This window comes from Sciurus carolinensis, chromosome 6, assembly GCF_902686445.1.
Source record: "Sciurus carolinensis chromosome 6, mSciCar1.2, whole genome shotgun sequence".
NCBI classification, from domain to species: Eukaryota; Metazoa; Chordata; class Mammalia; order Rodentia; family Sciuridae; genus Sciurus; species Sciurus carolinensis.
Window position 1 is genome coordinate 124,925,088 of NC_062218.1, and position 15,178 is coordinate 124,940,265.

Below are 15,178 nucleotides of genomic sequence, written 5' to 3' on the forward strand. Positions count from 1 at the left end.
TTTGTGAGGAAGAAACATTATTGCTCTGTTTAAAGTGTTCTGTATCCCCTCTAATCTATAGCCTTAATACCTTAAGCATCCAAACTTTCAGTATCATGTCAATGTCTTTGTCATATGGGAGACATTCTACTGCTCTTAATCTGGCTTGGAAAGCTTTGCTTGGGTCTGGCACATAGATCATTGTGCTACTCCATTGCCAAAGTATGGTGTGAAGAACGCTGTGAGATTGTGTCAGGCTATATGCTTAGACATAACATGCAAACATTTTGTCTGTTTCTATACCATGACAGATGTGGAGAAGTCTGGGGACTCACTATCACCCTGAGTTCTTCCTGGGGATTGGGACACAAATCCATTTTATTCTCTGCGTTTCTCTTTGGGGTTACTACTATCCGCTGTCTGTGTCTTGATTTGGAGAAGCAGCAGATCACAGGGTCCATTCTTCAGTAACTATGATTTTCCACCTTCTCTTTGTTTCCATTTAATTTTTCTTCCACAATGTTGCAATGTTAAGCAAAAATCTTATTTTCATTGTTTTAAGTAAATCTGTGGAGGGGAAGATATGAATATAGCTCAATGAAACTAGGTCAATCATTTTTCTTTTTGAATTTATAAGGTGGGGAGCTGTACTTGTTTTTGCCATTAACCCCATAGAAGTCCAACTGACCATTACACGGTGCCATTTATTGAAACATGATTTATTCCTCTATTTTGATCTTTTTTATCTTAAAAAAATTATGTGTAAAAGTTTTTTATATCTTCTATAAAATTCTTTATATTTGATATTTTTGGACTGTTGCAAATTATATCTTTAATTATTTTAAGTCTATTTGTTGCTAATATGTAAAATAGGATTTTTTAAATCAACCTGTAGGCAGCAAACTTGTATCTCTCATTAATTTTATAATTGTGTTTATTTCAAGATACCTAGATATGTAATCATATTGTCACAATATTATTACAATAATATTGTTTTTTATAACATTAATTTGTAGTCCTTATAATTGATTTCATTCAGCTTCATTGCTTTGTCTAGAACTTCTAGGGAAAAAACCTCATATGATGACAATAGGTGTCCTTGTCCACCCTCAGATCCTAGAGGGTGAAATTTCAACAATTTGCCATTAAATAAGATGCTCACTACAGGCTGAACATTCATAATATGAAACTCCAAAATTCAAAATGCTCCAAATTCCAGTGTTTCAAATGACAACACTATGCCACAAGTGGAAAATTTCACACCTGATCTTATGTGATAGATCGTAGTTCAAAGGCAGGTACACTAAATATATTGTATAAATTGACCTTCATTCTATCCAAAAAAATTCCACCCAAAGAATGCTAGAGCTAATAAACAAATTTGGCAAAGTAGCAGTTAACAAAGTCACCCTACAAAAATTAGTAGCTTTCCTATGTACCAACAAAGAATTTGCTGAGAAAGAAATCAGGAAAACAATTGCATTCACAATAGCCTTGAATAAATAAATAAATACCTAGGAATAAATCTAACCAAGGAGGCAGAAGTACTCTACAATGGAAATTATAGAACTTTGAAGAAAGAAATTGAATAAGACCTCAAAATGTGGAAAGATCTTCCATGTTCATAAATAGGTAGAATTAATATTGCTAAAATGGACCCAGAATAGCCAAAACAATTTTAAACCAAAAAAGCAATGCTGGAGACATCACAATACCTGACTTGAAATTATACTACAGAGCTATATATAGTAACAAAAATTGAATGGTACTGGTGTAAAAACAGGTACACCAACCAATGATACAGAATAGAAGGCACAAAGACAAACCCACATATCTACAGTCATCTGATCCTTGAGGAAGGTGCCCAAAACATACATTGGAGGAAAGGTAGCCTTTTTAACAAATTGTGCTGTGTCAATTGATTATCCATATGTAGAAGACTCTTAGCTCTCACCCTGCACAAAACTCAACTCAAAATGAATTGAGGACCTCAGAATTAGACCAGAAACTATGTAACTCCTCGAAGAAAATGTAGTGTTGACACTCCAGCATAGGTACAGGCAATGACTTTCTCAATAGAACTACTAACGCTCAGGAAATAATGCCAAGAGTTAATAAATGGGACAGCATCAAATTAAAAAGGCTTCTGCACAGCAAATGCAACAACGAACAACGTGACAGAAGAACCCCCAGAATGGGAGAAAATCTGTGCTAGCTACTTTTCTGACAGAGGATTAATATCTAGAATATATAAAGAAATCAACAAATGTTACACCAAAATCAAATAACCCAATTAGTAAACAGGCAAATGAATTAAATGGACACTTCTCAAGAAATACAAATGGCCAACAAATGCATGAAAAAATGTTCAACATAATTAGCAATTTGGGAAATGCAATTCAAAACTACACTAAGATTTTATCTCATATCAGTCAGAATGTCAGTCATCAAGAATACAAATAATAAATTCTGAAGGGGATGTGGAGAAAAACAGACACTTTTACACTCTTGGTGGGATTATAAATTAGTACAACTACTATAGAAATCACAATGGAGGCTCCTCAAAAGAGGAGGCATGGAACTGCCATATAAACCAGCTGTACCACTCCTGGCTATTTATCCTAAAGAGCTAATGTAGTCATATTACAGTGATACATGCACACCCATGTTTAGAGCAACATGATTCACAGTAGCCAAACTATGGAAACAGCCTAGGTGTCCATCCACAGATGAGTAGATAAGATAATGTGGCATATATATATACAATGGAGTTTTATTCGGCCATAAATAGAAGTGAAATTATGTCATCTGCACAAAAATGGATGGAACTAGAAACCATTATGTTAGGTGACATACGCCAAACTCAGAAAGTCATATGTGTTTGCTCATGTATGGAAACTAGACAGAAAAGAGGAAAAGAAAGGTGGGGGGGAGGGGCAGGTCTCACAAAAACCAAAGGAAGATCAATAAAGGAAAGGGACCAGGCGTGGGAGGAGGGTTGGGGGGAGGGAGGGAAATGCCTCAGCATTGTGATATGGCCAAATTATGTTATTATATTGTATGTATATGTGAACATGTAACAATAAATCCTATCAGTATGTATATCTATATGCACTGATAAAAAATGTGGGAAAAAACATTTACTTTTATGCTATGTGTATGAAGTATGTTATGAAACAGAAATTAATTTTGTGTTCAGACTTGGATCCTATTCCCAAAAATATCTCATTACATGTTTTCAAGTATTAAAAAATAAAAATCCCAAATCCCAAACTCTTCTGTTCTAAGCATTTTGGTTAGAGATTATTCAATCTCTATATATATATATTTTTTTTTTGGTAGATTTCTTTTATCAGACTAAGGAAGTACTTTTTCCTCCCTACCTTGTAAAAGTTACTTTAATGAATTGATGAACAAATGCTTAATTTCATTAAACACTTTGTATGACTTTGTTGAAATTATCATATATTCTTTATTCTATTACTATGGTGAATTTCTTTGGTTGAATTTTCAATGTGAAGCTAACCTTGTAATTCTTAATAAACCTTGGTAGATGAATGTATAGATAAATACATATATACATAGATTTATTTACTGGGCTAATATGTTATTTCACAATTTTGTTTTTGTAAAATATAGGGAAATTGCCTGATAATATATGCTTTTCAGGTTTTTATATGGAGGATTTGATATCATCAGAGAAAGAATGGAAAAATATTTTTTGTTTTTATTTATGTTTTTATATTTTCTGTTTAAATATTTGGTGAAATTCATTGTTTTTTGTTTATCTGACCTTGGAATTTTCTGTGGAGAGGCTTCTAATTATAAATTTAATTTCTTTAGAAATATCAAGCTCTTCATCTTGGTAACACTACTTTTTTCAGTCTTGGTAAGTTATATTTTTCCAGGAAATTTTCTGTTTTATAAATTTTCAAATTTATTGCTTATATGTTATTGCTAGTGTCCCCTTAGTATCTTTTAATATTTGTGGTAGCTTCCATGATATCTCTTTTACTATTAGTTTCATTCACTGTTTTGTTTGGTCTTAATCCTACTAGTTTTATTAATTTTGTAAATCTGTTCTAAGAACAAGCTTTTGTCCCTGAGGACCCTCTATATTGTTTTCTACTTCATTAATGATATTTAACTTTTCTGGTATGCCGATTTAAAACCTTGTATTTCCATCTAAGCTTGACATTATCCACATACCAGTGTTTCTTGGTCATTTCTGAGGAGTTACCCTAGGTTGGGTCCTCAGGAGTGAGGAGTTAGCTGGATGCAGAGCTGTGTTCCATTCTGGGTCTGGGAGACAGAGTTAGGGAGGGAACAGCAGCAGCTGTGTAAAGACTCTGAGGGAGGAAAAGCTCAGTGGGGTCTAAAAAGTGAAAGAAGACAATGAAGAAAAGGAAAGGGTGTCAGGTAAAGCACAGACTAAAAGGTGAAAAAAATTAGAAAACAAAAGGTTATTCTAAAGAGAATGCCCAGAAGACCTTGTGAAGAAACAGAGACATGAAGTAAAGACTGGAACCTCTGTTCTAAAAGTAATTGGAATTCCAGCAGAGGAGAATGGAGAGATGAGGGAGAAACACTATTCAAGACTAAAGCATGAGTTTTTCAGAATTGTTGACATCTATGATGACTTCAATTCGGAAAGGAGGGAGGAAGGAAATCTAGAAAAATTATAGTGAATTACAGATTATCCTCACCTCAGAATTCAAAACCAGTAAGAAAAGAAAACAAATTGTCTTTTGGAAAAAAACAAAGGAAAAGTTGCCTCCTAATTATAAAAACACAACAGAAAGCAACAGACTTTTATTCAACATGTACAGAAGAGTTCCTAAAATCAGTAGAAAAATGAGTAGTGTTTCTGAAAGGTGCTGAAAGTCACTGTTGTTCAGAGAGATATAAATTAGAACTACATTGAGATACTATCTACAGTCACAGCTAATGATAAAAAGACCAACATTACCAAGCATTGCTAAGGCAGCAGAGCACTTGGAACTCTGGTGCACTGGGTGAGGGACTACAGATAGATACAACTACTTTGGAGAATTATTTGACAATAATTACATCAATGACTTAATCTGAATATACTCACCTACCCTATTCCTCACTAATTTTACTCCCATGTGAATATCTATACAACTTCTTGCATGTGTTCTCCAAAATATATACATATAAAAGGATATACCTGGTTGCATTATTTTTACTAGTTGAACATTGAAAACCTAAATGGATTTTAGCAGTAGGAAGGATAAATTATAATGTAAGCATACAAGGGGAGAAAGCAATGGATAGTACAGCATGACACATCTCACAGATGACATGCTGTAGGAAAATGCAATACATATATACCACATGATTTTACTGATAAAAAAATTCAAAATAACCTAATCTGTCTTTGTTATTAACTGTCAGAATAATGGTTACTTTTGGGGAGAAGTAATAGTGTTTATAATACTGTTACTTCTTTCTCTTTCAATGTGTATGCATGTATATATGTATATATATTATGTGCATATGTATAAAAATCTCAAATGTCAAGTAAACATGAAAAATTGTTCCACCTCAAGAAGATCATCACAAAGAGACACAACTTCACACCTGTCACAGTGTAAGTATGAAAGAGTGTGTCATTACTAATAGTTGGCAATGACACATGAATGTGAAGTTTTCTTCCGTAATAGTTTCCATTACTTTGGAAAACAATTTTACCAAATCAATATATTTAAAGATTTGAAAATTTTATTGTATAACATTTCACTTGTAGGGATGTGTGTGTGTGTGTGTGTGTATGTGTGTGTGTGTGTGTGTGTAAAATCTAGAACTGTGATACTCAAAATGTGATAGACATCATTCTGCAAACTGCTATGACCAGTTCATGAAGAAATGAGCACAAAAATTGAAAATAATTTTTAGATAGAAACTTGACATGGCCATGTCACCTGTTTTGCATTTTACAGAAATATCAGTCTGTGACCAATTGGAAAACAAACATTTGGTTCTTCCCCACAGTAGTTTTAGAAGTACTGCCCTAGACCAGTTCTCAGCCTTCTCATGTGAGCACAGAGACACAGAAAATGTTAATAGTTTAAGGCACATCAGAATAAATGAGAAGCCGTGCTCCCTGTGACCTTAGGAACTCAGTAGACTCCCTTGCTTCAGTCCCTAGTTGGCCAACTTCAAACCCAAGAGGGGTGACCATCTCAACCCAAGTAGACAACTAGCCATGGCAGAGAAAGAACATGTACAATATTGGTTGGTAAACTGCTGTCTCAACCCTCACACGTGTGCATATGCCAAGACGATGTGTGCAAGAATTTTCATAGGCACATCATCTACAGCAATGAAAATACTGAAACTGACTTAAATCCATTAGAAGGATAACTGTGCTATAGCAAACTATCTCAACAACACATGTATTTTTGAATTTCAATTTTGAGTCAAAAAGGGTATTAACAGAAAATACATAAAGTGTTAAATTAATTTAGAAACAAATAGAGAATGTACCCTATAAAAGTATAAAGAAAAGCATAAGGAAGACAAATATTAAGAATAATGTTGAGCAGGAGGGGGAGATGGAATGAAATGGAAACGCAATATCAGGAGAAAAAGGATTTAGAATGTAGTTATGGAGTTTTATTTATTAAGGTGGCTGGGAGGTAGAGTGTTATTTAGAAATTTCAGTATTATGAGAAAGTAAAAAAAAAAAAAAAAAAATTCAGAGTTCCAGAGTCAAATAATTTGGCAATAGAGAGTCCTAGCAGAGGTTCCGTCACTGAAGGTTTGAAATGCTTCAAGGTGATCAGAGCATAAACAAGAGGCAGAGTTGGAGAAGTCCTGATGTACACGGAGAGTACCTTAATATCTTCAACCTTTGCTTAAATGATTCTGACACCAGTGGGTCACTGCCTGTAAAGGAAACTCACTCCACTGTTGGAAAGTTGTAGTTTAAAGCAAAAATTTACCATCTAGGTCCATGACCACATTGAATGAATCTATTCTTCCTTCCATCAGAGCCCCCAGGTATTCAAAGACAATGATCCTGTCTCCCAATAGTCCTTTTCTTCAGACTGCGTTTACTCTAAATGCCTCCTCTGTAACTGATTGAGTGGGTCAACTCACATTCTACTTCATGGAGAAACGGAGGGCGTTAGATTTGAAACGAAATGAGTTCCCCCGTTCATGCCACCATACCTGGCTACCTCTGCACCGAGGCTCACAGCCCTTCTTTCTGGATGATAGCATGTGCAATCTCTCTAAACTTTCCTTCATACTTTGAGTCCATGCTCTCTCTTTTTCTCATTTGATATTTACTTTTTAGTATGTTTTTAATTTTTTTCTGTACTTTTTTTTCATTAATACCAGTAATACATGAACACACTTTCCTTAAAGAAAATCAAATGATAAAGTGATGGTCTTCCTTGACCACTGTGACTATATTTTCACTTTTGCCCAGAGGTAACCAAAGTTACAATTTTTTTTATTACATTCTGTCAGAATGTTTCTGTGTACTTATGCATATTTATATTAATGAGTATAATATATTGTTTTGTGTGTTACCTAAGTGAGCTAATAAGTAATTAAAAAAAAAACTATAATGCTGTTCCTTGGAGAGCTTTCTATGATGATATGGAAAACTAACCCCTTGTTTGTACTTTTGTTGAAGGAACATTCTCATTAAATGTATCCACTATGGGGTGGTCCTTTACTTTTTGGTAACTTCGTTTTGATATAATTTCAAATATACAGAAATACTCTAGTTCATAATACCTTTCACCCAAATTCACTAGTGGTGAATTTGCCTTATCAGTTTCCCTCCTGCCCACCTCCCGACTCCCTCTCTGTCTCTTTCCCACCCCATCACCATGTGACTCTTTCACAGACCATTTAAGGATGAGTTGATGATATTATGCTCCTTTATGATAAATTCTTGGTTGTGTATTTCTTATCTTTTATAACTATAATATAGTTAGCAAAATAAGAAAAATTTAAGATTCACACAGAACTGTTACTTAATCCAAAGTCAGATTCGAATTTTGCCAACTGTCCTTGTAATGTCCTTTATCTATATTTATTTCCTGGTCCAAGGTCTAAACCAGAAATAAGATTTGCATTTAGTTATCATGTTTATTTAATCTCCTATAATAGAGAATATATCCTCAATTTTTCTGTATCTTTTATAACATTGACATTTTGGAAGAGTATATGTTAATTGGGAAACAATATTTTTTTGGTTTATCAATTGGATTATCTGATATTTCTTCCTTATTAGATTTGGGTTATGCTCTTTCTTTCTTTTATTCTTTCTTCTGGCAGGAATATAACCTAAGTGATAAGTCCTTACTGCATTGACATGTGATATTGTTCTACAACATTATTGGTGATATTATTTTGTGTCCTTGGTTGAGGCTGTGTTCACTAGATTTATTTCCATTTTTAAAATGGTAAAATTGCCATTAATCCTTTGTAATAAGTTTAAAATATATTGTGAGATCTTTCAAGATAATATAAATATCTATCCTGTTCCCCACGGAATTTCACCACTAAGAGTTTATTTCCTTCTTTTATTTATTAAGAATGGATGTTTGCTGAGAAAAACTTTAGTTTGAATCTGTTCCATTTATTGATTCTTGCTTTTATTTCTTGTGCTATGGAGATCTTGTTAAGAAAGTCTGATCCTAAGCCAACGTGATGAAGATTCAGATCTACTTTTTCTTCTATTTGGTGAAGGACCTTGGGCCTAATTCCTAGATCCTTGATCCATTCTAAGTTTAGTTTTGTACAGGGTGAGAGATAGTGGTTTAATTTCATTTTACTGCATATGGATTTCCAGTTTTGCCAGCACTATTTGTTGAAGAGGCTATCTTTTCTCCATTGTATGTTTTTGGTACCTTTGTCCAATATAAGATAACTGTACTTATGTGGGTTTGCCTCTGTGTCTTCTATTCTGTACCATTGGTCTACCTGTCTATTTTGGTTCTAATACTACACTGTTTTTGTTACTATTGCTCTATAGTAGAGTTTAAGGTCTGGTATTGTGATACCTCCTGCATCTTTCTTCCTGCCCAGGATTGCTTTGGCTATGCTGCATCTTTTGTTCTTCCAGATGAATTTCATGATTGCTTTCCCTATTTCTATGAGAAATGTCATAGGGATTTTAATTGGAATTGTGTTAAATATGTATAGTGCCTTTGGAAGTATGGCCATTTTGATAATATTAATTCTGCCTAGAGCATTAATCTCCAAAATTTATAAAGAACTTAAAAAAGTTTACATCAAAAATACAAAGAATACAATCAATAGATGGGTTAAAGAACTGGGCAGACACTTCACAGAAGAAGATATACAGGTGATTAACAAATATATGAAAAAGTGCTCTTCATCTCTAGTAATCAGAGAAATGCAAATTAAAACTACCATAACATTTCATCTAACTCCAATTAGAATGGCATTATCAAGAATACAAGCAATAATAAGTGTTGGCGTGGATGTGGGGAAAATGGCACGGCACACTCATACATTGCTGGTGGAGTTGCAAATTTGTGCAGCTTCTCTGGAAAACAGTATAGAGATTCCTCAGAAAACTTGGGATGGAACCACCATTTCACCCAATTATCCCCCTCCTTGGTTTATACCCAAAGGACTTAAAATCATCATGCCACAGTGATGCAGCCACATCGATGTTCATAGCAGCTCAATTCACAATAGCTAGATTATGGAACCAACCTAGATACCCTTCAATTGATTAATGGATAAAGAAACTGTGGTATATATACACAATGGAATATTACTCAGTCATAAAGAAAAATAAAATTATGGCATTTGCTGGTAAATGGATGGAGTTGGAGAATATCATGCTAAGTGAAATAGACCAATCCCCAAAAACCAAAGGCCAAATGTTTTCTCCAATAAGTAGATGATGACAATGTGTAACAAGGGGAGCAGGGTGGACAGAAGAATGAAGGTGTAGAGGAAAATGGGGCTAGAAGTGGTGGGTGAAGGAAAGATAGTGGACTAAGACAGACAGTATTTCCCTATGTACACGTATGATGACATGAATGGTGTGAATTTACATTGTGTACAACCATAGAAATGAAAAGTTTTACCCCATTTGTGTACGATGAATCAAAACGCAGTCTGTAAAAATAAAAATTTAAATTAAAAAAAGGAAAATAAAAGACAGATGGTTGATCCTAAAAAAAAAAAAAGGATGTAAGAAAGGATGTAAGGATTTATCTTATTTTATTCAGTTGGCTATAAATGGCTAATATTATATTTTGATGCTCAGACAGTCTCGTATTTGGCTAGTATGCTTTGAATGTCTTCACCATTCTTTAAACTTCTTTAGTTTCTGCCTGTAGTATGCTGATTTGAAGTCCTTTGTATATAAACCAAGGAGTGGGATAATTGGGTCAAATGGTGGGTTCATTCCAAGTTTTCTGAGGAATCTCCATACTGCTTTCCAGAGTGGCTGCACCAATTTGCAATTCCACCAGCAATGTATGAGTGTGCCTTTTCCCCCACATCACATCCATGCCAAGATTTATTATTGCTTGTGTTCTTGATAATAGCCATTCTAATTGGAGTTAGATGAAATCTTATGGTAGTTTTAATTTGCATTTCTCTGATTACTAGAGATGAAGAGCACTTTTTCATATATTTGTTAATCACCTGTATATCTTCTTCTGTGAAGTGTCTGCCTGCCCAGTTCCTTAGCCCATTTATTGATTGTGTTCTTTGTATTTTTGGTATAAACTTTAAGTTCTTTATAAATTTTGGAGATTAGTGCTGTATCGGAAGTGTGTGTGGAAAGGATTTTCTCCCACTCTGTAGTACTCCATTTTAAACAAACTTTAAAAATGCAGGTGTGTGTGTTGTATCTGTTAATGTGCAGATGCAGGTCCTGTTGTAATTCATGACCCCATGGGTACATGCATTCATAATGTTGAAGCTGTAACTTCAGGGTGAAAAGTAGAGGAGAGATTCCTGGGTCAAAAATAAATCTGATAAGAGTTTTCTTAAGTATTGTCAAATTTCCCTCCAGAAGAGTTGTGCAGTTTCACAATTCCTACCAGCAATGTATTCAGTGCCTCTGATCACTCACATCCCAACAAAACATGCTATCCAGCTTTCAATTTTGCCCATCTAGGACAGCAGAAATGGGATATCGCTGTAGTTTTACTTCATATTCCTTGTGTTCTGAATGAAATTCTTTTTATATGTTTAAGAATTATTTTGTGTAGATAGTGTAAATCATCTGATGTTTGATCATTTTCCTATTTTCTTATAGAATTTTTCCCTCTCAATTTAAGAATTCTTTAAATGTTAGGGATTTGAGTTTTTTTTACCTGCGATAAGAGTGGCAAATATTTTTCCCAGTTTATCAGCTGTTTTTGGCTTGGCTTATCACACCTTCTCCTATCTTTATTCCAAATGTTCTTTTATTTTCATGTACTCCAATGCATCAATCCCTTATTGTCTCTGCCTTCCAGAAAGCTTTTCGCTATCTCTGGCTTCTAGAGAAATTCACCCATATTCTCTTCTGCTACTTGTGAAGTTTCAGTCTTTGGAATGCTAAACCACTTGGAGTTTAATCTTTGGTATGGCATGAAGCATGAGTCTCTCTCCAAATTGCTATCCAATTATTGCAGCCCATTTATTAAAATGTACATCTTTGCCCCAATTATTTGAAATGCCACCTGTCTCATATTATAACTTTCCAGATGTACTTGGTTCTATTTCTGGACTTTTTATTCTACTCCTCTGATTGTTCTATTATTGTGCTGGTACCACAATGTTTTAATTATAAGGGTTTTATATCATGTTTCAATTATTTTTTTTTGGCAAGAAGACCATCACCCACGGTTTTTTAAAACTAAAAAAAAAAAATGTTTACTATTGTTCTTTCCATATTCACTATAGCTTAAGTGTGCTTAACTTCATTTAAAAAGTTTAATTGGGATTATATTAAATTAAATAATCAACTACGGAGAATGAATATCTTTCTGACATTTATCCAACCCAAGTGAAATAGATGATTTCCTATTTGTTAAGTCTCCTTTATGTCTTCTAGGGGTGTTTTAAATTTTTACCTATGCAGCCCATTTATTGTTAAGTTTATTCCTGACTTTAAAAAAAAGTGTAACTTTTTTTTTTTAACCATTGTTGTGTCTTTCAGTTGGTTAATGCTTGTGTATATAATAGGTATTGATTTCTGAATATTATTTTTATATTAATTAGTTTGTTGAATTTTTATGTTGTTTGAGTTAATATTATAATTGACTCTATGGAATTTTCCATGTATTCTTTAATATGAGTTGAAAGGAGAGATATGATCCATTTCTTTTTTATTCCTACTTTTATGCCTCTAATGAGCTTGTCTGAGTGCATTGTCTAATACTTCCTATAGATGTTAGTGGGAATCTTTGCATTATTACTAATCTTAATGATATTTCACAATTTGTTTTCATTACTAGCAAATAGATCTTAAGAATCTTTCTAGATGAGTAACATTAGCTGTTCCAAAATACTTTAATATTGCTAATTAGTTTGTCTATAATAATGAATTCATCACTTTCCCTATTTATGAACTTTAGATTACTTTTCCTTCTTCTTAGTATTAAAAGCATGTCTGCCTTGAAAATTCAACATTCCAGTGTGGTTCCCAGTGTTGGTGTTAGTCTAAGGGCAGAGACTAAGGGGTGGCATTGTGCAGATGTTTACTAGAGGAAAAACAATTGTTTTATCTCCTCCCAGTGCAACATACATATTCATTCTTTCAGCTCCTCATACTCTGGCCTGGGGATCAGAGACAGTTTGGCTCAGTGATGTCTTTCCTGAAATTCCAATTTGCTGAATTTGCTACTATACTATATAGGAACTTTTAAAGATAGTGAAATCAAGAGATATGCCCTTGAAGTTCACTGTGTCCAGTACACAGGGCCCCTGCCAAAATCCTGGCTGAGAGCACTGTTCCTCTGGGATAGACCTTTGACAGAAAGACTCCACAGAGGCCTTAGAGGGTTGTGGGAGACACTGGGCTGCCATTTAATATTGTCCTAGATATGAAGTAATGCAGCAGGAGAGAAACACTTTCATTTGTCCAATTATCTTGTTGTCGTGATGTTCTATTTTACTTACCTATCTGTCTGTTTAAATGCCCAACATGTTTTTTTTTCTGCTGTTTTTCTTTTCTTCTTTGATCAGAGTCCTGGCAACTCCATTTGTGGGTGAGCAGACACTGATGATCTGGGAGCAGCAGATGCAGAGTGCTTCACGTGCCAACAGTTTGTGAGCTTTTTCTTTTTCTCTCAAGAAGGGGAAGTACTATTATTTATTTTTTTCAGGCTTGGAAAAGAAATTTGAAAATTTCTCAGATTCAGGGCAAATATATGCATTGTAAATGTTAACGGTTGCCCCAAATTGCCCTGAACCCTTCTTGTTCTTCTGTTGTGCATTTCCCTGCTTATCAGCAGCATTGGTATCCTTCACAGATTTATCACCTATTTATGTTACCTCTTTAGTGAGTTGCCTGTTGAAATGCTTTGCTATTTTTCTACCAGATTTTTTGTCTTTTATTTATATATGGGACAACAGTACACACATACGCAGAGAGTGAAATCAAGAGCTATGCCTTTGAGGTTTACTATATGCAATACACAGGGTCCCTGCAAAAGCCCTCACTTAGAGCACCTTCCTCTTGCATAGAGATCTACATAGATGTTTCTATTACATATCTAAATATAAACCTTATATCTAGCTACCTATACATATTCTGAATACAAAATGTATTTGTCATATATTATTGTGTATGTTTTTCTTCTGTTCTTTTAATTTTACACTTTATACGAGAAAGTTTCTAATTTTGTCAAAAGCAAATGTTTCAATTTTTTCCTTTATGACTCGCTTTGTCCATCTTTTCAAAAGAAGACCTGACATACTTCAAAGTCACAAAAAATAAATCTTCCTTAATATGTGTGTGTGTGTGTTATGCTTTGATCATGACCTACTAGGGGTAGAATACCAGTGTGAATTTTGACAGTGTGAAGTTGTACTGGTCAGGGACCAGACTGGCAATGATGTGGGGCATCCTGGTTCTTGTCATTATTGAGAACACATCCAGTGTTTCCCTGTTACTTATCATCTTGTAGACATGCTTTATCCCAAATAAGTTTCTGTTATAAGATTACAATAATTTTTTTATGAATGAGTGTTGAATGTTAAAAGATGTATCTATACCCCTAGTGATTTGGGAGGCTGAGGCAGGAGGATCATAAATTCGGGTCCAGCCTTGGCAGTTTAGTGAGACCCTTCTTCAAAATATAAAAAGGACTGAGTATGTAGAGTAGAAAAGTACCCCTAAAGTGGTGGTTGTATGGTTATTGTCTTGTCTCTCTTTACTCTATGTTGGGATATTATTTCAGTTTAATATTTCTGTAATCCTGATTAAAACTTTTCAGTCATGATGTACATATTAATACAGTGCTGGATGTAATTCTCAAATATTATATTGAAGATACATTTTATGTAATTTTTAATATTTAATATCAATCTGTGTCTTTCTCTTAGATTTTCCTTGATTAGTTATAATATTAGGGTCATATTTCTACTAAAATGTTGGTTTACCTTCTGTTATTTTAATGCTCAAGAGAATTTATGTAAGATGCAAATTATTTCTTCCTTCAATGCATCTGGTCTGAGTGCTTTTTGGACTTTTACTCCATTTCTATTTCTTTTATTTTTGTTTCTCTACTTAAGCTTCTTCCAGTTCTTGGGCCAATTTTAGAAATATTTATTTTTCTTGAAAAAAAACTTGATTTTTGGTGTGGTTGACCTAAGTTGAAGAGGTCTTAAAGTTTCCCATAATAATTATGTGTTTCATTTTATTTCTGAAAGCCTTGATTTATTTGCTTTGCTGTTTAGTGCACACAATTCATTCAACTTTTTCTTTGAGATAAAATGAACTTTTATCAATCTAACCCTGTGTTTTTGTGACTTCTTGTTTTTCCCTGGAATTACATTAGTCTAAAATGAACATTGTAACTACTTTTTATGTTTGTTTTACCAGCCTGAATTCTCTCCTGTAATTTGAATTTTAACTTGTCCTATCATTTTACTTTATAAGTCTTTTGTAAAAAAAAATATAGAAACATTATGTTTTTAACCCAAGCTTCTATTTTCTATCCTTTAAAGGTTA